This window comes from Lissotriton vulgaris, chromosome 2_2 (assembly GCF_964263255.1).
Source record: "Lissotriton vulgaris chromosome 2_2, aLisVul1.2, whole genome shotgun sequence".
In the NCBI taxonomy this organism is placed as follows: Eukaryota; Metazoa; Chordata; class Amphibia; order Caudata; family Salamandridae; genus Lissotriton; species Lissotriton vulgaris.
In genome coordinates, this window is record NC_141688.1 from 153,091,938 (window position 1) to 153,116,543 (window position 24,606).

A 24,606-nucleotide genomic window follows, 5' to 3' on the forward strand; every position below is an offset into this window, starting at 1 on the left:
CTCGGCTAGCACTTTGGTCTATTAGGGGTTATTTTTTAAATAAAACGTTAAAAAATCATACCTCCAGTTTTACTGATAGGATTTTGGTGACAAATAATTAATTGAAATCTACTCTATTTTTCTAAATTAGTGTGAGTTTTTCTAGTATTGTGTGTTCACTTTATTACTGTGTAAAAGCAGCTTAAAACGTGGATATTTGACAAATAATCCTCCTCCCCTTCCTTAGCGCCTTGAAACCCTCTGGGTATGTAGTGCGCTATACAAATTTTATGACTTGACTTGACTTGAAATCCTAACCACATTGCCTCAAAGCTAAGCCTGACTGCTTTTGTGCCAAGCCACAAGTGTTAAACATAGGCTAATTTATTAATTTTTTGTGGTTTATCCTGACAAGAAAGGGTTTCAACCCCATCAAGCAACAACACAATTTCTCTGAAAGAGCTATTCACACATACACCTGGAAACTTGAGAGTTATGCTACATAAAATGACAACGTTCAACAGTAATTGTATGTTTACCTATTGCAAAATGATTCGGAAATCATGGTAAAATGATTAGCAGATATATTTTTTTTCTATAATGTTTAGTAGCATGATCAACATTATTTACTCGAGGTATCATGATTCCTTTATAAAATGTTTCAAGTTCACCCAATAGAGTTGGGGGCATATTATCTAGGGACGGCGACAAATAACGCAAAGCGCGCTTAGCGCTTTTTTATTGATCGCTGTCCTTCGCTGGAATTTATCACCCTGGTAACACGTTGCGTTACTCCAGGGCGATAAAAATGTCAGCGATAGAGGGGAAATCGCCGTTTTGCAGGGAACCTTGCTGGTTAACCTTGCTGATACGACCCACAGGGTTGTATTTGCATAATCCACTCCAATGTTAGGGATAGGTAAGTCTGCATTTTAGCAGAAATTAATTTTTGGAGAAAACAGCGGTTTTCTCCAAAAACTAACATCTGCTAAAATGCTGGGGCAGCCTTGTAAATATATATTGATGTGCACATCAGCGATATTTTTCAAGGTTGTACTGCCCAGTGACGACCACTCTGCATCTCATTAGATATACAAAGCGAGGCGTCATTAACAAGGCTGCTAACATGCGCTAATGCATGTTAGCACTGCCTTGTTAATAGGGTGAAAACATTATCTCCGCTTTTAAAGCCAAAAAGCGGAGATAAGGCCATTGATAATATGAGGGACACTGGATTAAACATTAAGGACAGAGGCCTCCATAAATTGTCTTGAGAGGGGGCCCCTGCTCCTTGAGCTGGCCCCCGATGTCATGCCCAACCCACGTAGATTGACAGGGAGCTTTTTACCCTAGTCGGCACTCTGCCTCCAGACACTATTCTGTCTGTAGACTAGCCATCAAAACCCCCTCCATTCTGACCCCTCACTGCCTTTGGTTTTTTTATCCTGGGGCTATGGGCCAGTCTTAGAATTTAGATAAACAGAAGGGTGCTCAGAAGTCCAGTAAGCAGGTCCTGCCTGCACGTGTGCTCCACAGAGGAAAGCAGGAAGTCATTCAGACTCCTCCCCATCCCTTCCCAACACCCATCCTCATTATATGGCACTAATCCCAGCCCAGTGACACTCCAACCAAGATGAACCGGCCCTCTCTGACCCTGCACACCTCTACAGTGAGCTGCAGTACTGACCCCTCGTGGCCACAGGTCACACAGCACTGTGCACTGTCCACGCCCTACGATATTCACAGGAGCCCTGGCTCTGCATATAGGGGCCAGTGATCCTCTCCTGGATGGCACACTTACCTTTGAAGCCCTCACTTCTCCAAAAACACAATCTTTCGTCTGCATACATTAAACTTTTTTCATGAATAAACATGTGGAATGGTTATTACAACCTTCCGTCTGAGCAAAAATGCCAAATCAGATACCATGACAAATAAAGCAAGCATTCCTTTGGCAAGTGTAATCTTGAAAAATATTTTCTGGAGTTGTGACTTTAGATTTTTGTTGTTAAATCTGTAATATTTTAAATAAAATCGGTAGAGAAGCTAGTGCAGCTGTGCCTCACACACCTTGTGTGATTGAAATGGCATGAGCCTTTTAAAGAATCAGTTTCAGGCACACAAACACCTGAATCCCGGCTAAAAAAAAGATGAGCTGGAAAATTGACACCTCGATTTTGTGCGGAGCCAAATGCCGTCGGCAGTTACTAGCAAATCTGTTCCACCCCCGAGCAATATTTGTTGCTGTTTTGAATGCCTGTTTGCAAAGCATGTGCCTTCCCTCTTCTGCTGCCTCATCCTGTGGCTCATTTTCCTAACCAGTTGCATGTGTACTAAAAGAGAATCTTTGCGGTGCATACCAATATTACATTACTGCAAGTTGTGAGGCATTTTTGGATGGCAAAGTGTACTTCTGTTTCCATATTTTACAGTAGTCAGCTCTTAATTTGTGGTTATAAGTGCTGGGGCCCAAACTATTTCCTATAAGCTCCCCACATTCACCAAAATGCCACTGGTAGTTAGAGTAACGTTATATTTCATTTGACTACAATGACATCACAGTAAATGATATCAAATGACCTTTGACCCGTTGTAACCCTCGACATAGCTGTCTGTTTTTCAACGGTCAGTCTATTTCTCTCCTGTTGTTGTCACTTCCTCACCCCTCCTTTCTGATCGCCTATCTCAACTGTCTTTCCCACACCTCTCCTTGACCAGTACTGTCTATTTTCACCTCTGTCTCCCACCTGTCTCCCACCTCTCTAACTCTTTAGTCTTTTTCTTTCTCGCCTGTATCTATTTGAATAGTACCTCCTCATGGGTGTCAGTTCATCAAAATGCCACATGCACTTTGACCTTAATGACATCACAGGAAGTGAAGTCATATGACCCATGCTGCTGTTTTTTCCCCAAGGAACTTATGTCATATGACCTTCACCATGATGATACCGTAAGCATGTTAGATGGCACCTATGCTAATTTGATTCGTGAAATTTCTGGGAAGTAAACCTAACACTCTATTGTAGTAAGCAGGCAAGACAAATAGCCAGGTCTCTACTAACGAGAATGTGGTGAAAATATGTATTTTAAAGCACAATTAAATTTTCGAATCCTTTTATGGTGTGCCAAGCTAATGAAAACTGATGCTCTCTAGGAATATATATAAAAAAAATTCAAAATGTGCCATGGACGCCACCATTTATCAACAATCGGCTCCATTGTATCAGGGACAACATTTTGCCATGGATACCCCATATGCCATGACTGCACCCTATATCCCAGGGCCAGAATGTTTCCATTTATGCCATCTATAAATCATAGGTGACCCTTCTTGTAAAAAAGTACCTCAGTATATCATGACAGCTTTCTGTCATGGTTGCTCTCCTCTTATAAGTCAGGCTACCCGCGTTTGTGCCAAGAAATACCTCCAATGTACTAGCACAGGCAACACTTCTAGTACACCGCTAACAGATTTTACCCATGGGAGCTTATTATTCCAAGGATTACCTCCAATGTGCTGCCTGTATTTTGTCATAGGTGTGTCAGACTACAAATCTACAAATGCCTCAACTATGCCAGCACAATTACTTTACCACAGGCTGTCTCTATGAGACAGGAATTACCTTTAGTACACGAGGGTCTAAGACAGTTTTGCAAGCGTAACACCACGTTCTGCCATTCAATTTAATTCACTCACTCACACATACTGTCGCCAGGCCCGGACTGGCCGTAGCGGGCACCGGGCAATCCCCCAGTGCGCCGCAAGGTTGGGGGTCGTTTTTGTGCCCCTGGGGGCCGATTTTGTTACAGGGCCGTTTTTGCAGCATGAAACAAAATCGGCCAAAAACCGACCCTGGCAAAGAGCTCGGAGGCACCCCCAACCCCCGGGGGGGGGGAGGGGGAGGGGGGAGGGGGCAGGGCCGGGCACTTTACCAGGGCCAGACTGCCTGTCGCTCACATAAATACACTCTCACACACAAGCACACACACAACATACTATTAAGTGCATTTTTTACTTACCTTAGCTGCTAACAAAGTTTTATTTTAGGTAATTGTGCTACATTTTTGATTACACTAGTAATGAATAATTAAATATTATTCACTGGTAGTGGGAAATGCAACAGAAATGAAGAGTCTATAGTCGCGCCCAGCGGCAGACAGAACGGATCGGAGGCAGGGGCAGGGACAGGAGTGAGGGCGGACTGGGGGAAGCAGGTATTTATAAATAAAATAAGAATGAAAAACTTTCCTTCTCACCGCTTCTTAGCTGCATCTCTCCTCCGTAGTCTTTCCTCGCTGGCCTGAAAAGGAAGCACACCCAGGCTCCCAGTCAGCCAACCACAATGCTGCCTGGGAGCCTGGGCATGTTCTCCACGCAGGCTGTAATGCAGCCTGCATGGAGAATATGTGAAGTGCGCAAGACTGTATGGCCGCCCCGAAAGCGCCGTCCAAGTAGTCATTGCGCAATTAGGAGGCTGCTACCACTCCTTCCCTGCTCCGGCCCAATCACGCAAAGCTGCTAGAGGTAGGACAAAATAAAATGATAATAACGTAAGTTACTGTCATTTTATTTTCTCTTTGTTTCACTGCAAAAAACAAGTGGTGTGACGCTCCTTCACCTTAGCAGAGGGGCGGCCACTAGTCTCCCCTGTGTTCCTGTGACCCAGCGAGCAACCTAGGTTCACAGCTGCAACACCTGACAACACCTAAATGACATCCATGATCTCCCTGCATCTTATTTTTTCTAACCTGTCTAACATTTTTGATCATTTTCTCTTTCTCTCTGATCCCTTTGACTCTTAGTTGTCTGTCACTTGCTGATCATTTTTCTCACACCCCTTTTGTCTCTATTAGCTATTGCTTTCTCTATCAATATTTCACTTTACTTATAAGCATCCCCTCTCACCAGTTTTCTCCTCTCTCAGCTGTGTTCTTGTCACCTGTCTATGAGCTTATCACCTTTCACTCTTTTTTAAACCTATGTATATCTCCTACACCTGTTACCTCTCTTTGATGTCTCTTGTATCCCTCTGTCTGCCTCTAACTCAATTACACTACATATGGCAGGAAGTTACATCTTTGTTTTCAGCTTTAACCTTTTGGAATTTGGCATAAACCTTTTCAATAGTTTGAGAAAATATTTGTATATTATATGTTTCGGTTGCAACACTAATTGGAGGCCTTTGCTCCTCTATCCCTGGAATTATTCTTAACCTTGCTGGCATCAGTTAAAAGAGGGTCGCCTAGGGATCCAGCACCTTCAAACATCCTGAAATTGATAGCACCAATAATTGCCCCTACTATTAGTGATCTAATAAATGCTTCACTTTCTACAGGTATAGTTCCCACTAATTGGAAAAGGGCTATGGTGAAATCACTACTAAACAAACCCAATCTGGATCCTGCGGACCTGGGCAATTACCGCACCATTTCCCTTCTTCCAGAAATCGTCAAGATCATAGAAAAATATGTAAACCACACTCTCTCTATCTTTCTGGAATCTCACAACTTGCTTCATCCCTCCCAATCAGGATTCAGCCTGCGACAAAGCACTGAAACTGCTCTGGTAGCCGAGGTGGAAGAAGGTAGAAAGATCCTAGATTCAGGGGGTCCTCAGCCATCAAACTCCTTGACCAGAGCTCAGCATTTGACACGGTGAACCATCAGACACTGGTTCACCGTCTCAGGAGCATAGGAGTAACCGATATTGCGCTTCAATGGCTGCATTCCTTTCTGGAGGGGAGATTCTTCCAGGTATTTGACCACGACATTGTCTCAAACCCTATCTTTTTACAAGGTGGAGTCCCTCAGGGCTCATCGTTGAGCCTGACTCTTTTCAATGTTTATATGGTCCCGTTGGCAGATATTTTGGCCCCCTTCTGAATCCACATGGTAACCTATGCCGACAATACTCAACTGGTCGTAGCATTGAACCATCCAGATCAGAGGTCCAACACTTCACGTCTTGAAGAGGTTTTCTAAGTGGATTGGCAGGTCCCACCTTAAGCTTACCGGGAGCTCATGATCCTGTGCAATGCTCCAAGTTTTAAATCCAGCACCATGTGGCCAGTGTATGGGCCCGGCAGCGGTCCCCAAGACCAAGATAAAGAGTCTGGGCATCTGGCTAGATCAGAACTTGACCTTCAAGGTGCAGGCCAGGAAGACGGCGGCCACTTGTTATGGGATACACACATTGGCCCGCAAAGTGTTTCCTTGCCTCCTCTTTCAAGCAAAAAAAGTACTAGCCCAATCTCTTATACTATCCAGGATTGACTATGGCAACGCTTTAATTCTGGATGCCCCAAACGCTGCAGTAGTCCCAAACTTCCAGGTTGTACAAAACTGTGCAGCCAGACTGCTGATAGGAATGTCCAATTGCCATTCTGCAAAACCTGCACTACACTCTCTCCATTGGCTTCCGGTGCTGGAAAGAATTAGCTTTAAAGCCCTCTGCGTTGTCCATATATCCATGCAAGGGAATGGACCACCGATAAACTCATCCATGATGCGCCCCAACAAGGCTAATAGGAAACTGCGCTTTGACAAGCTCTATTTGGTTGAGGTTCCTAAGATCAAGAAGGTGAGAAGCGGTGGCCAAACTCTGGAATTCTTTACCTCTGCATCTCCTCAGGGAACCTAACCACCTTGTCTTTCAGAAACAACTGAAGACGATACTCTTACCCTCTTTAGTGCTCTCTCCCTTTAGTTCTGCTCAGCGCTGGGATGCTTCTGGGTAGCCATGCGCTATACAAATGTTTTTTTCATTTCATTTCATTCATTTTATTTCAATACTCTAGCAAAAGTCTTGTGAGCGAGATTTCAAAAATAGTGTATATTGATTGGCGCAGTGAGCGTTTTTTCCCTTAGATTATCTTGATCCCACATGACTTAGACTCTAACAGGAGCGAGCACTCTGATTGGCTGCCAGTAGCATGAGAAAAAAAACGCTGGCAACCATTACCGGACTCGGGCACTCAGCGCCCTGGCCTTAAGTAAAAAAAATGACTTGAGGGGGGAGTGTACGGATACTGTTCAAAGTGTAGCTTCAGGGGGGTGAAGAATAAAAACTTTTTTTTTGTGATACATACTTAGGTGCAGGTCCTATATATATATATATATATATACCAACCTCAGGGACTAATGCCCTCACTTATAGATCTTCTCAGAGACTTATGCACCCGTATATATATATATATATATATATATATATATATATATATATATATACATATATATATATATATATATATATATATATATATATATATATATATATACGGGTGCATAAGTCTCTGAGAAGATCTATAAGTGAGGGCATTAGTCCCTGAGGTTGGTCTGTGAGTGGGTGCATGAGTCTATGTGGGTCTATGAGTGATTGGGTGAGTCTCTCAGTGGTCTATGAGTGGGTTCATGAGCGTCTTAGTGGCTCTGTGAATGAGCATATGATTGCCTTTGAGAGTCTGTGAGGGGGTGCATGAGACGCTGAGTGGATCTGTAAGTGGGTGCATGAGTCTTTGCTTGAGCCATTGAATGGGTGCATCAGTGTATGAGCTGGACTGTGAATGGGTGCATGAGTCTCTGAATGGGTTTGTGAGTGGATGCATGAGTCTCTGAGTGGGTCTGTGAGTGGGCATCTGAGTGGGTCTGTGAGAGGCTGTATGAGTCTCTGAGTGGGTCTGTGGGCACGTGCATGAGTGTCTAAATGGATCTGTGAGTGGGTGCATGAGTGCCTGAATAGATCTATGAGTGAGTGCATGAGTCCCTGAGTGGGTCTGTGTGGTGGGTGCATGAGTCTGTGTGGGTCTATGAGTGACTGGGTGAGTCTCTGAGTGGGTGCATGAGTGTCAAACTAGGCCTGTGAGTGGGCATATGAGTGCCACAGTGAGTCTGTGAGTAGATGCATGAGTGTTTGAGTGGTTCTGTAAGGGGATGCATCAGTGCCTGAGTAGGTTACCATCTAAGCTGTGAAGTGTGGGCTTTCTAAAGGGGGTAACAGGGGCCTCTGTGCCTAAAGCGTTTCAGGGGCCTGTGATAAGCTTGTAATCATTCTCACTGCTTCAACCACGATTCAACTCTGTGGCTCTCTGGTTACAAACACAGACCTCTACAATGCATTAACTACTAGAGGTTTCATTAAGTACAATAGTCCATTTCCTACATTTTGACTGCATCCCTGAGGGAGAGCATTCATTGAATAGGGGGGTGTTATGTAGTCCCCTGCCTGGGGCGATTCAAGCCCAGAGACCCAATCCCCTGGGGCTCAGACTTCATAATAATTATTATTTAAAGGAGAGGGTTGCTGCATGGCCCGGTGAGCCCATTCCCTAGGGCCCGGCCTTAAAAATTACTTATTTGTAATAGGGAACAGCGACTCCTCCCCAGGCTGATTTTGGTCCGGGGAACCATTCCCTGGAGCCTGGTAGTTTTCCAGTTGGGGATTGATGTCATGCCCCATGCCCGGGCATGGTCTTAATGCAATGGGGGGCCATGCAGCCCCCCTCCCCAAGCCTATTTTGGCCTTGGGGACCCGATACCTAGGACCCAGCCATGTTTCCTGGGTGCCCTCAGGGTCCTAGTGTGCTATGGAAGCTCTGAGGGGGAACTTCAAGGCCCCTGCAGTCCTCACTGGCTCTCCGCCTTCTGCAGGAACCAAAATTGCTGCTGCACAGAGGGAGCTGCTGAAAGGCAGCTCCTTCTATGCAGGCGTAATCCTTCTGTCTGTTTCACTGCCAGCTTAATATTGAGCATGGAAACAGATGAAACCTCTGCTTCCAGCAAGCAAGAGCATTGTTTCAGTTCTCGCTTGCTGGAAGTGGAGTGTTTGCTCTGACTTCGTGGGTACTATCAAAGCTCCTGCCAACTTAGAGCAAACAACTGTGTCCCATGGGTCAGCACCCCGAGACATAGCAAGTGCAGACCCTGGGGCATGGCGGCCCCAGGGCTATATATGGCTTCATGACCCTTCTGTCAGAACAGGCCGGCCCGGGGAGGTGGTGGCCATGGGCCGAATATGGCCTGGGAGGGGGGCCATGCAGCCCCTCTCTGAGTTTTAAAATGTATATTTTACCCCAACGAGGTAGTCGTACATAGGGCCCAGGGGATCTGAAAGACCCACCATACAAAAATGTTGTCCTGATAAGGTGGTAGTCGCGTGGTCCCGGTGGTCTGCCATGCCCTTCCATTTCTTTGTATTGTGCCATAGAAAGCTGGAAATACCCGGGGGTCCACGTGGGCCCCAACATTTTACGGTTCAACATTGCCCCATGTAGGTGGCAGTCCCTGGGGTCTTGTGGAGTCTGCGTGCCCCCCCCCTCCCCTTAATACAGCAATAAGCACCAGGAAGGTGCAGGTCCCCAGGGTAATACTAAGCTCTAAGAGGATTGCCCCATGAAACCCCTCCTTTTTGTCAAAAAGCCTGCATTCCCGGGACCTGGCCCACCCGGGGGCTATTATGGAAACAAGGGAAACAAGCAAAGGAGCCCACATATTTCCTGGACTCATGGATATGTCCCAATTTCAGCCAAATATATTTTACAAAATGCTTTTTGAGTCTTTCAGTGTCCCTGGGGTACCCCATGACAAGAGCTCGGGTGTCAGGGTAGCCCTACCCTGTCCTTTTTAAATTCTTTGTTCAGTGACTCGGCTGAAATTGAGTCTCAAGATGGCTGCCAACACTTAGCAGGCAATCAGTTCTCCGCATGAGATCAGATGGGTTCAAGGAGCAATCACTCTTCAAGATATACAAATTTGGATTTCATTTAATATCTCCAAAACAACGGATAAACACCAAATAGCAAAAATTACTTCTTCTGGACCATGAACTACATTTGTGCCAAATTTTATTTAATTCTATCCAGCATTTTGGGCTGTATACCTCTTCAAAATCCCTATAGGAATAACATTGGAAAACCCTTTTTTCGACCCCCCCTTTTTTCTCAGCCCCCACTTAACAGATTTCCCCAAAACTTCCCAAACAGAGCAAGAATCACAAGTTCACTTTTTTAGGAACATTTCGTGATGAGTTGTAGAACAGTGCCAAAGATATAGGTAAGTCAAAAAAAGCTTTTTTATAGGAACATTGTCCTAAATATAACTGCCAACTGGCAACCGCCAGCAGGTACACATATATATATAAATACACACACACACATATATATATATATATATATATATATATATATATTTATATATTTTCGAAAGGGCTGACAGCTTGCATCCACGCCGCAACCACACAAAGAGACTCGCACTCCAGGGTCTGTGTTTAAAGATGTTTAATGGCGACGCGTTTCGACCAAACGGTCTTCTTCCAAAGCCAACCAAAATAAAATGTGTTCACCATTTTATGCACAAAGTGTTTCACATACTTTTCAAGAAATAAAGGTAGGACTGCTCCATTATCAAGAACTACAATTAGTAAGAACTACCATGGAGGTAGACGACAGACTCTGCCACAAACGTTTTTCAATACATAGGTTAAATTATACTTTGACATATTTGCTGGATAACAATGCAAATTAATGAAATTTAAATTAAATTAAATTAAATTCAGTCACTGTATTGTAAATTGTAATTATGCACAATGCAGTGTATAGTAAAATTCCTATTTGCAAATTTAGCAAACATAGTCTCATCGTTGTTGAAGAAAACCAAGCATGTCAAATTGGTTACTAACAAGTTTAAGTATGCACCGTTCGCGGCTAATATGGTAATATTACGTTTACCTGGCATTGTAAATCACATCATCACGGCCAAGTGGCCTCATTTTCAACAACATAAAAGAATTAAACGTCACGGCCAAGTGGCCAAATCAAAATGCCAATATTCCCCCAAATTGGTTGTCTGGGTAGTTCATAACAGATCAGGCAGCCCGACCTACTCTCCAACTAAGGTAAGAACAGGAAATGTCTCAATGATATGACGGGAGTACCCGACATTATATAAGAAACATACCAACTCAACTTAACAATAAAAAATAAAAATAAATGGTGAGGAACTGAAATACTTCTTTCAGCCCTGTGATTATAGTGAAAGTGAACCCTGTGTTGTCTAAGACCTACCTAGCCAGGTATGACATGAACAAGCACAATGGTGTGAGTGTGAAAATAATTAAAATCATTGGTATTTGCACCAGTACCCACATTCGGACAGGGGACAGATCAATATATATAATAGGTTCGTAACACAATACAGAACCAGACATTTCAGACAGATTGGGATTGGTAAAGAGGCTCTGCGCCCATAAATTCTGGGGGTACAGATATTGTTTACCAACCTGTGTCAGAGAGAGCCCTCTCTGAGCAGGTTTAGTGAGGGAGGGGAAGACAAACACATGTACCAGAAAAGGGAAAACAGGGTAGCAGGGGGGGCAGGATCCTTTAAGAACTAGTGCATAGTAGGAATGGATATACCGGCTCAACATATGGTCTTAGCCAATATGCACATACAGTTCTTCATCTTCGTTCAGACCAAAGGGGTTCGTAGAATCAAGGTGAATGATATAGCGGGATTCCAGGATACGTAGTTGTTTGAGACGGTTTCCCCCTCTGGGGTTTGCTGGGATCCTGTCAATGCCAAAAAAGGAAAACTGGTTAACATCACTGTTATGAACTCGAAGCCAGTGTCTAGCAGTTGCATAGGACAGATCAACATTTCTGATAGCACGCATGTGCTCAAGGATCCTCTTCTTTATAGGGAAGATGGTACTGCCTACATAGAGTTTTGAGCATGGACACACAATTACATACACACAGTGATCGGTGTTACAGTTCATGAATTTACTGATACTCTCAGTTCTTCCAGTGGGTAGTACATAGGATTTCACATTGCGACTGGTTACACAGGCTTTGCATTTTCCACATTTATAAAAGCCTTTTTGCTCTTTAAGCCACTGTTTGCTCTTCACTGGGCTCTCAAAGTTACTTATATATATATATATATTATTTACTGGCGGTCTCCAGTAGATAGTTATAGTTAGGACCTATTATCCATAGGAAAATCGCAAACTTCTATTGCCAATAACTTTGGCGTCGATTGATGAATCTTTTAGAAATTTTCCAAACTTTTGGCCAGCTCAGTTCCACTCATTCCATAAAAATTTGGGGGTGATTTGTCCAGCAGGGGCTGAGAAAAAAGGGGAGTCTCAAAATTTGTTTTCCCTATGCAATTTTCCATAGGACCTTTAGCCACGGCTACAGCCCGAACAGCTGAACGGAATTACACCAAATTTGGCAAAGAGGTAGTCCTCAGTTCCGACTTGTGCCTTTGACCTATCTGGTGTCAATCTGTTCAGTAGTTTTCAAGAAAATTGCAGTTAAAGTCATTTATATATCTGTGGGTGTGGAGGATCTGTACATTGTGCAAGGATTGGCCTCGTAGGATAAACGCACCGTCCCGATCACACACTCAATTCTAATTAGCTGTCAAGCGGTTGTAAACATTCGAGAGCAGGAACTGTTGGTAGCCATGTTGTGTCTCAGTAGAAGCAAGGCTGAGGTATATTGGCAAAACGTGAACAGGGGCAAGTTAGACACCCCCCAACTGCTTAGGCTTGCTTAGGGGGTGACATAGGGACCCGTGTGGCCAAAAAAGTAAGATTGTACTTTCTTTTAAAAAAAGATGTCGCAGTATGTGCGTAGGAATTGCGCATTTCACGGCCGAAAAAAAAGAAGCTTGTATTTTTTAGATATACATCAAGCTTATGTGTTTAGATCTTGGGTGGCTCTAAAAAGAGCCCTTCTGTTTATTGAGAGATTTTAGTACCTGCAAGTAAGTACCTATGCAGAGTCTAAAGTTCAAGGGGAAGACTCTGTTCTCGTCATCTGCAAAATGTACACCATCTGTCCTATAGATGCCATGCATATTGAAACGCAGATTATTGTGGTATATGGACCCCATTCTATAGTCTTGGAGAAAAGCAGAAACAAATTTATTCAAATGTTTTCTAGCTTTCTCAATCTGTGGAGAAAGTTGATTGGACAAGTTCCATTTTTACCTTTGGCATATGTTAGAATAAACAAAGGCCGTTTGGGGGAAAAGTGACCTCAATTCTCCAAAGTTTTTTCAAAGTGCATAGATCATTGCCACCGCTGTGCACAGTTATGAGGTCAGGGTGTTGGAGATGTAAAAAGGATTTCACCAATAGCATCAATTGGTGCCACTTTAACCCTCTCTGTTCAATCCATTAAATACGTTTGGTAAAGCTAGGTCTTTGTGAATGCCTTTCTGTTCAGCGTACCTTTGGCTCCAGAAAATATAACTGTGTCCCACAATCTACACTCTAAGCAAGTTGAAGGAAGGTCTGGATGCACTCAGATGGTCTCTGTAAATGAAGTGCCAGTTTGAAAAGTAATATTTTTGTAAAGTGGTGGATAAGATGTAGTTGAGAAAAAAAGAAGAAGGGAAATGATTGGTTGTTTGACAATATTCTACAATAAAAACTCGGGTGCAGGTTTCTGTTTTTTTCAAAGCTTGATTCTTATTGGTTAACAGAAATTGATAGAAAGGAACATTACATAAGATAAGCTGGTATATTGAGAAGTCAAGCACACTTTCTGTTTTGATTAGTAACATTGTGTGATGAACTTTTGACCTGTGTGCTCAGTTAACTGTTTCATGAAGTGTTTCTATGGTAACAGGCAGAAGGCAGAATGGGGGTTGGGTTCAAATGTATGTCGTTTGGAAAGGATTGAAATGTCTAACCAATAGAAATGTGTGTTTGGTTTTGTATTAATGTGGTAATGAATTTGATTTGATGTTCAGGTGTATTTGTGTTGAAAATGAGAGGGAAACTGCAATTCTATGGTGAGAGGTGTTGAAAACAGAGATTTTGAATAAGAAAATCTGCTATGTGACTGACATACTTTTTATTCTACAAAACAATTCGAAAGGTGAGTTATTTATTTGTGAGGGAATGTATGTGGTGCATTTTGGTTTTAATTAGAGTAATGTGTTTGTTCTGCTAAAGTGAAGGTAATATTTTTCTTTCCCTATAATTTTATTGTGAGTATGTGTGCATTTAGAAAGCATTCGGAGATAAGCATTTGTTTATTTTATGTGTTTGCACACAGATAACTATGCTGTTCTCTTGTTTTGGTAGAATTAGAAACCAGTTATTTTTATTTATTTGCAAAAATGACTGAAGTTTGTAGATGAAATGTAGTACTCATTCTAGACTACGAAATGTGTTTTAGTAAAATAGGAGGGATAGTGTTGTTTGTCTAGAATCACACAGGGGTATATTATCAACAACGGTGATAAAATGATCGTTGCTTTAGTGGCAGGAAACTGCTGCTAAAGAGGGGACAATGGGATTGATAGTATGCTCTTGTGAATTCCTATAGCAGACCATGTTTTGGTGTTAACCTGGATTGCTATAGAAATTCACAAGGGCATATTATCAAGCCCATTATCGTCGCTTTAGTGGCAGTTTCCTGTTGCTAAAGCGGCGATAATGTAATTGCCGTTCTTGATAATATGACCCACAGTGTGTCTTCTGTCCATTTAGGATTTACTCTGAGAGAAGCATTTTGGCACTCCGGGGCATATTATGAAGCAGGACGTTACAAATGCTCGTAGCTTTAGAGGCAGAAAGCTGCGGCTATAATAGGCTTAATAATATGGACTTGTGAATTCTAATAGAAACCTATGTTCTAGTGTAAACATGGGCTTCTATTGGAATTCTTGACGGCATATTATCAAGGCCATTATCGCCGCTTTTTCTGCACTTTTCTGTCGCTAAAACAGCAATAATTTTTCACGCTCTGATTGATAATATGCCCCTTCATATGTGACCCCCTGAGCAGGACTAGGGTGTCAGGGTTTGTGTAACCTGCTTCCCCTGACTTGCCTGGTGTTACTGCGCCACCTCCGCCATCTGGAACGAGGGAAACGCGCCCCATACCGAGCTACCGCCGCGCCAGGAGTCACCAGCGGCAGCGGAGCGGTCTCGGTACCCCTGGGGGACCTGCAACAGCGCACGCTGTGCGCGTCATCTTCTAGCGCCAGGAGGCGCCTTAAAAGTCGGGTCCACCCGGCCATTGTGTGTTCCTGCTTCCCCTGACTTGCCTGGTGTTACTGCGCCACCTCCGCCATCTGGAACGAGGGAAACGCGCCCCATACCGAGCTACCGCCGCGCCAGGAGTCACCAGCGGCAGCGGAGCGGTCTCGGTACCCCTGGGGGACCTGCAACAGCGCACGCTGTGCGCGTCATCTTCTAGCGCCAGGAGGCGCCTTAAAAGTCGGGTCCACCCGGCCATTGTGTGTTCCTGCTTCCCCTGACTTGCCTGGTGTTACTGCGCCACCTCCGCCATCTGGAACGAGGGAAACGCGCCCCATACCGAGCTACCGCCGCGCCAGGAGTCACCAGCGGCAGCGGAGCGGTCTCGGTACCCCTGGGGGACCTGCAACAGCGCACGCTGTGCGCGTCATCTTCTAGCGCCAGGAGGCGCCTTAAAAGTCGGGTCCACCCGGCCATTGTGTGTTCCTGCTTCCCCTGACTTGCCTGGTGTTACTGCGCCACCTCCGCCATCTGGAACGAGGGAAACGCGCCCCATACCGAGCTACCGCCGCGCCAGGAGTCACCAGCGGCAGCGGAGCGGTCTCGGTACCCCTGGGGGACCTGCAACAGCGCACGCTGTGCGCGTCATCTTCTAGCGCCAGGAGGCGCCTTAAAAGTCGGGTCCACCCGGCCATTGTGTGTTCCTGCTTCCCCTGACTTGCCTGGTGTTACTGCGCCACCTCCGCCATCTGGAACGAGGGAAACGCACCCCATACCGAGCTACCGCCGCGCCAGGAGTCACCAGCGGCAGCGGAGCGGTCTCGGTACCCCTGGGGGACCTGCAACAGCGCACGCTGTGCGCGTCATCTTCTAGCGCCAGGAGGCGCCTTAAAAGTCGGGTCCACCCGGCCATTGTGTGTTCCTGCTTCCCCTGACTTGCCTGGTGTTACTGCGCCACCTCCGCCATCTGGAACGAGGGAAACGCGCCCCATACCGAGCTACCGCCGCGCCAGGAGTCACCAGCGGCAGCGGAGCGGTCTCGGTACCCCTGGGGGACCTGCAACAGCGCACGCTGTGCGCGTCATCTTCTAGCGCCAGGAGGCGCCTTAAAAGTCGGGTCCACCCGGCCATTGTGTGTTCCTGCTTCCCCTGACTTGCCTGGTGTTACTGCGCCACCTCCGCCATCTGGAACGAGGGAAACGCGCCCCATACCGAGCTACCGCCGCGCCAGGAGTCACCAGCGGCAGCGGAGCGGTCTCGGTACCCCTGGGGGACCTGCAACAGCGCACGCTGTGCGCGTCATCTTCTAGCGCCAGGAGGCGCCTTAAAAGTCGGGTCCACCCGGCCATTGTGTGTTCCTGCTTCCCCTGACTTGCCTGGTGTTACTGCGCCACCTCCGCCATCTGGAACGAGGGAAACGCGCCCCATACCGAGCTACCGCCGCGCCAGGAGTCACCAGCGGCAGCGGAGCGGTCTCGGTACCCCTGGGGGACCTGCAACAGCGCACGCTGTGCGCGTCATCTTCTAGCGCCAGGAGGCGCCTTAAAAGTCGGGTCCACCCGGCCATTGTGTGTTCCTGCTTCCCCTGACTTGCCTGGTGTTACTGCGCCACCTCCGCCATCTGGAACGAGGGAAACGCACCCCATACCGAGCTACCGCCGCGCCAGGAGTCACCAGCGGCAGCGGAGCGGTCTCGGTACCCCTGGGGGACCTGCAACAGCGCACGCTGTGCGCGTCATCTTCTAGCGCCAGGAGGCGCCTTAAAAGTCGGGTCCACCCGCAACGCGGGACGCGAGCGGGACGCCGGGCGAAGCCCGGGCCAAGGGCGGGCCCGTTCTAGCCCGTGAAAGACTGGACTGGGCCATCCCTCTTACTCTCACCCTCTAAATTGACTAGTGGCAAGGTAAAATATTTCTACATCTACTGTGTGACTGGCCTATTGTTTGTTATCCATTGTTAGGGCCTTGTTGCCACCCATTGTTTAATCATCATGTCCAAACAAAAAACGCCTGTCACTCCGGCTAATACCATGCATAACTACTTAGTTCAGGTAGTGACAAAAATTAATAATAATCGGAGGTCCTCCCTAGGTATGGGGGACTCGCCACCTTGTGCCCAAATCAATCAATCAGGGGTGTCTCAGCCTGTAATTGATGATCTTATTGTCACCGACCCTAGTGAAGTCCTAATTGAGCACTTAGAAATTAATGGTTCAATGATTTCTACGGACCATCAATCTGACCCCTTTACAGATCTGATCAACTTAGAAGACCAAGATAAATCTGTAACAATTGAGGAGTCAGTTATAGAAACCAATACCTCCCCAACACCTGTCCCCGCTCCAAGAGCAAAAAAAGGGTTCACTAAGGCGCCACCTAGAAGAGGTGGCTTACGCTCTTCTAAAAACAAACCTGTAACTCCACCTAGACGAGCAAAAAGAAAGAAAGAGGATGGGATAAGGGAGGAAGAGTATGAAAATGAAGAAGGGGAGGATACCCTTTTAATTAAGCTCATGGGCACACTAGAGTCCAAACTACTAGGTTTAATGAAACCCCTCATATCAAAGGTTGACCAACTAGTTACCAAGGTCAACAAGCTAGAGTCACTGTTAAGGAAAACCAACGAGGGGGTGGGTGAAATACCAAATCTAGTTGCTTCAAAAATTGAACAAATGGAGACTGTGGGAAAAGCACCAGGGGTGACCATGAATGCTGGCTTACAAGCTTCTTCAGACCATGTCCAACACGCCAGCCTTAGGAATGATAATACCTCCGACATGACCCTAGCTTCTGAGGCAGCCCAATTAGTGGGCAACAGCTTTCCTGAGACCCTAAACCCAGAATCTGCCCCAGTTGAATTAATTGTTGAAGCCTCGCCCCTTATTTTAGTACTAGCTAACACACCCATGCTGAAAACTGGTCAGATTGAGTCTCCTGATTCCCTAAGAAACAAGGCTCTCCAGTGGTTGAGTAGTAACATGCATATATCCCCCTGGGGCAAGGAAAAACTATCAGACGATCTGCTTACAGCAAGAAGAGTTAGGTGGATAGGTACTAAGCCAAAGAAATTCCAAGGGGATTGTGTGGTCCTGAACTTTAAGGGCCCCGATGTTCTGCCCGATGTCCTACGGAACATTCTCCCTCCACAACGTAGGACAGCTGAAATAGTTCCACTGACACTGGATTTCTTCTATAGTAGAAGAGGTCTAGTAGCAAAGCCGAGTATACTAAGAACTAAATGGACAGTAGTGGGAAATAGAAGGGCCAGAACCAATCCAGCATGTGAGTGGGGGCTAAGCTTGGATAATCAATATTCTGTGTTAACGGATCTAAATGAGTGTGATTGACTCGCATATGTCTCTCCTGCTACCCTGAATATGTGGTTGGGCCAAGGCCGTGTTAAGATTTCCATGTTAGATGAATCTATACCAGCCCCAGATGAATTTAGTACTTCCTGCTCGGAAGAACAAAATAGAGCCCAGGTGGAACAGGGAAAATCATTGGAGGAAGTTGAGTTGTTATCGAGATTGAATAAAAATGTAATACTAGGAGTAGATCCTGCAGAAACATTAATTATTCCTGATATTGTCCAGACGTACTCTCAGCAGGCTAAACCGAAATTATCAATCATTTCATGGAACATAGCCGGAATAGCTAATAAGTTAAATATTCCCGACTGGGTTGATTTTATTAACCAGTACGATATCATCATGTTCCAAGAAACTTGGTCGCCTATACCAATTTTCAGGCAAGGGTATTTAAACTTCTTTGTCCCGGCAATTAGCAATAGAGTGGGACGTCCCTCGGGGGGCCTGTTAATTTGGGTACGCCAATCTTTGAATTGTTCGGTTAAGCAAAGGTCTATACCCTCTAACGATATTTTGGCACTTGATATTACCTGGCAAAATGGTCATCAACTAGCCCTGTTTAACTTGTATTCAAGGGGAGTAGCCAGGGGTAAATCATCAGAGACCCTATCGTGCCTAGAGAACAATATTGAACAGCTACCAGACCCCACTTACATAATAATAGGCGGGGATTTTAACACTACCTTCGAGCCCTTGGGTGAGGAGGATAAAGTCCTGGCTGAAGATGAGGATACCAAGTGGGGTATACCCCAACTAGATATCCCTGTAATTAAGACTTGGAGCACGGTAGCAATACAACTGAAAAGCTTTTGTCTCTCAAGAGGACTTAGAGCAGCGAATGGCCGGACAGTGTCAGATTCTAGGGGGAAAAATACCTTTGATAATGGTAGATCGGCCAGCAGGATAGATTATATACTCCTGGATGTAAGGCTCTGGGATAAATTGGAAGATATGGAAGTGAAGGCTAAGATTGAAAGTGACCACAATCCATTGTGCCTGACACTACATACCTACCATGACACATTTGAGTATCCTAGAGAGGATCATATGGTCACACAGGACCTAGTAAGTTCTAATAACTCCCGTTACTTGAAGTGGAGTATGCTCCTAGAAGATCTCGCTAAAATAGAGACTCTAAAGGAAGTAGTGGTGGGTGAAGTTGCTAAGATTAAGTCCCATTTTGGACAGACCAATTTTATCGACTACATGATGACTGCCCATGAGATACTTTTTACCACAATCCAAAGTTTTTTCCGTAAAAACATCTCCACAAGTAAAATGAAGAAAGCACAAGAAACCAGGGGGTGGTATGATAAGAATTGCAGGGCAGCTCGAGATAACCTTGGGAAGGAATTAAGACTAGGAAGGCCTGAAGCAGTAAGGCTGGCGAGAAATCAGTATAGGCAGGTTCAAAAATCGGCTAAGAAGCGTTGGGACGAGGATTGTTGGCAAGAACTTAAGGAGATTTGTGCCTCCAAGGATTCAAAGCGCTTCTGGGCCTCAGTAAAATGGGCAAAGGGTGGCATAGCACCCCAGCCTGTTAATAATGTCGCAAAGAGCAGTTGGATAGAATATTTTCAACCACAGTATGCCCGTAATCCTATGTTTAATAATGTCAGCCTTCCTCCACAAGTCTACTACAAAACACCACTATTTGTTGAGAGGGATGTGAGTGTTGTATTAGACTGTATAGCAGGGGGGAAAGCACCAGGTATGGATGGTATTCCGGCTGATATTTTTCTATCTGACCGGAAGTCCTGGTGCACCTACTTTACAATGTTGGCCAATGCAGTGGCTATGGGAGGGAAAGTGCCTGCCTCATGGAAGGGAGCAGAAATAATTCCCATATATAAAAAAGGTGACCGTTCCCTGGCTAAAAACTACAGACCCATTAGTTTAATCGACACAGCTCAAAAGTTAATGGGTCGACTAGTCCAAAATAAACTGCAGCAATGGATCGACGCAAATAACATCTTGTCACCTTACCAAGCTGGGTTTAGGCCCCTAACTAGTAGCGTCGACCAAGTTCTCCATTTTTTAACAATTTACTGGAGAAATGTCACCTTGAAGAAGGGGACATTGTATGCAGTTTTTGTAGATCTAAAAGCCGCTTTCGACTTAGTCCCCAGGGAAAAACTTTGGCAGACCTTGGCGGATGCAGGCATAAAACAGGAATTGCTCACACTCCTTGTTCGCCTACATGAAAACAATTTCGCAAAGATACGATGGGGCAAACAAGGAGAGGTAACTGATTCCTTCCCGGTTGAACGTGGGGTGAGGCAAGGGTGTGTCCTAGCGCCAACCCTCTTCTCCATTTATATAAATGGTATTGTTGAACATCTAGAGAAGATTGCTAGTGACGCCCCTGTAATAGCCGGCTCTCGTGTACCAGTTCTCATGTTTGCGGACGATACATTATTACTTTCCCGCACCCCTAGTGGGTTACAAAAAGTAGTTGATGCCTTTGGTGTATATTGTGATGATAAGGGCCTAGAACTAAATACTACCAAAACAAAATTCATGTGCCTTAATCAACAGTCCTCCTTTAAGGGTGTAATAAAATACAAAGGAACACCCCTAGAAAGAGTGGACTCTTTTTCATACCTAGGTATCACTCTGCAAGAAAACATGAGCTGGAAACATCACATAACTACAACCCTTCTAAAAGTTAGACAGTTAGCAGGTGCCATCTCGCTAAAACACCGTACCTCTCTGACAAAGCCTCTGAACTGTGTCATGGAAATTTACTCTATGAAAGTCCTGGGGGCTTGTTTATATGGTTCTGAATTATGGGGTTTCTCAAACTTGACCGATCTGGGCCGAGCGGAAAATAGGTTCCTAAGAGGGGTCACAATGGTCCCCCAAAGTACCCCAATAATTCCGTTAAAATTAGACCTGGGCAGAAAATCAGTTGTGGATATAGCGAGGCTTCGGCCCCTCCTGTACTGGAGGCGAATTATGGTGACCCCAGAGTTAGGCCACTATGCTGCTGCATTGATGGATGTCATCAAATTCGATCGTTTCCATACTATCCCATGGCTAAGGGAGTTGCGGGGTCTACTTACAGAATTGAAATTGGACCACCTATGGGACAACAAAGATCCAACTTGCTTCCCCTCTAAGGAAAAGCTAAAAGATCTTTATTGGGAGATGATATATCTTGCAATGTTTAGTGACAGTACAAGTGCAAAGCTAACATCTCGCTTTTTAAACTTAAAAATGTATCCATCATACGAATGTTTTTGGGACCTAATTGAAAAACCGTATGATAGAAAACTTTATTTTCAATTTCGCATTGGTACATTACCTCTAAATGCGTTTAAGAAGCATTGGTCCCAGACATGGGATGAACATTGTCACCATTGTAATGAGGAAATTGAACACATCTCCCATTTTTTGTTTTGTTGCCCACTGTATCTGGCCCCCAGACGTAAGTGGTTAAAACCGGTCTGCTTAAAGTTGGGAACCCGAAGCCAATCCGAAGCCCTCAGGATACTTGAATCAGATTGTACAACATTATATGTGGTTGGTGTAGCAAAGTATCTGGCATGGTCGTGGTTAATTCGTACCCGATCATTATTGGCTACTGTATTATAATGAAATTATGTATATCCATAAACTGTTTTATTGCGACAAACTGTACGTTTTTTAACCTATGAAATGTGTCTTTTAAATTGTAATAATGTGTTGTAATTTTATGACCTTTTACTACGTCTTATTCGACATCAAATGTTTAATATGTATTTTTAGAAGTATTTTTATAAGTAGTATTTATTGTATAGGGCTAGGTGAATGCTTTTATGACAAAATGTCGAATAAAGCTTATAAATTGAATTGTAACCTGCCCCGTTTACACATGTTCCACACATATTTCACTGACTTCCTCAACCTCTCTTCTACCAAGGCTGCCAACAGTTCCTGATTTCGAATGTTTATAACCACTTGACAGCCACTTAGAATTCAGCTCGTCATCGGGACGGTGCGCTTATCCTACGAGGCCAATCCTCGCACAATCCGCGGATCCTTCGTGCCCATAGATATATAAATTACTTTAACCGTAATTTTCAAATAAACTACTCAACAGATTGACTTCAGATATGCCAAAGGCATAAGTCGGAACTGAGGACTACCTCTCTGCCAAATTTGCTGTAATTCCGTTCAGCCGTTCGGGCACTACCAAAAACCCTAAACCCTAAACTTGGGACTGTAGTAGTATTTGTAGTGTACGACAAGAATCTATTGATAAATTACGCAATTTCTAACAAGCATATTGTAAAAAAAGTGTTAAACAAACGATTAAGCTGTTGCAAGAACTGTACCCTTGTAGAGTAAGAAAGCATACTGGTTTCAAGGTCATTCTATAGCTGATCTTTCAAGGAAAGTATGTCAAAGTGTTTTTCACCATTTTAGGATGTTGGCATTACATCATACTCAATGAGGAAATTAGTGAGGAGATTGTATTATGAAAAAGTCCAGCACTAAAGTTAAGTGAGTTGAACAGTGCTCTTTTGCGAGGGTTAGTATCAGATGTGAAAAAGGTTTGTGATGATATTGAGTTTTGTTACTTTGGTCTTTAAGAAGAGAGTGAGGAAACTCAAACATTAAGAGAAGAAAATGTTGCAGAGAATGTTGAACATAGTTTTACCAAACATTTTGAAAATGGAATTGCAAAGTTTAAGGTGATTTCAGGTGAAAGGCCACATTTTTCTAGTATTTATTGTCACCGAACTCACTACAAAAATCAGACTAGGAGTGTGGATCTGTATTTAAAAAGTGAAAAAGAAAATAATGATAAGTGGTAGGAAATTGCAACTTATTTGTTGGTAGAGAATTGTTTTGATATGTGTTCTGATCAGCGTATTTATAAATATTGTTATAACAAGTTAGATGAGAATAGAATTCCTGCTAGAGCTGTTCATAATAATTTAGAGTTAGTTGCTATTACTCCACAACTGACAGATCTCAATACCTATGGGTCTATTCTCATTCAGTGTGTGCACCCGTTTCAGGCTATTGTTCGTATGGAGCCTAAAACAGGTAAATTGCCTCCTTCAGATTAACAAAGAGGATTAAAAGAAAGAGTGGTGTATTTACCGTTAGATTTAAAGAAAAATATTGAAACTATTGGTGTAGACAGTATAGAAAGTGAACCTCTAGTTTTTCTTGTTAATGGTGTGCCAACTAAGAATAAGAAATTCTGGCAGGAGTTAGTGGATGTTAGGAAAGTGCGAAAGGCAACAGTGTATTTGATAAAAAACAATGCATACTAAAAGAATGTTCATATAGGAGAAGAAGAAATACTTTTAGAAGAATATACTGAAATGTCAAGTGGACAAATTGAAAAAGTGGACATGTTAAGATGTGAAGACATCTATGCACATTATAGTGTGCATCCGCTTCATTCAATAGAAGTGATGGGAAACACACTTGATTTGTTCCAAATGAAAAAGGCAAAAGAAAATCCCATGAGTGTATGGGAAGAGCGCTTGGAAGCTCATTGTTTTCCACAGTTGTTCACAACTGGAAAAGGAGGATGATATGATGAACGTCCTGTGCAGATTCCTGCATCTGAAGATCGGACAAAAATATTATATGCAGAAGATCCAAGATTTCGACAATGTATCCCTTATATATGTCATCTTTTATTTAAAAGTGACTTGTCTGGACTTTCATATGCAGTCAACCATAGTCTAAAATCTTGAATACAGCTGCAAAATGTATCTGCAAAAGATTTTATGGATAAAGTGCACCAGAGAGATGATCATCTAGAATCTTAGCTCATTAATCTGATGGCCTGTCAGCTTGGGACTAATGAATATTTATATTGGTACCGTCGTCATGGAGAACTGAAATGTATGCTACGGAACTTAGGAACTCCAACAAGGTTTCTTACCCTAAGCTGTGCTGAGTACGCTTGGGATGATTTGCTAGAATTTCTTCGAGAGGCAAATTCAAATATAAAAAACATTGAATACAAGACACCTGGAGAATTGTGCTCTTTGGATCCTGTTAATGTATGCAGGTATTTCAATCATAGATTTGAGGCTATGAAGTCTTTTATCTGCCATTAAAAAATATGCTCCTCTTGGAGAAGTTGTAGATTTCTTTTTGAGAAAGTAGTATCAAGTAAGAAGTGCTCCTCATATACATATGCTGTTATGGATTAAAGACGCTCCCAAATTTGGAACAGATGCGGATTATACTGTTTTGAGTTTTATTGAAGAATATGCAACATGTGCTGTACCCAAAAGTACATAAGAAAACA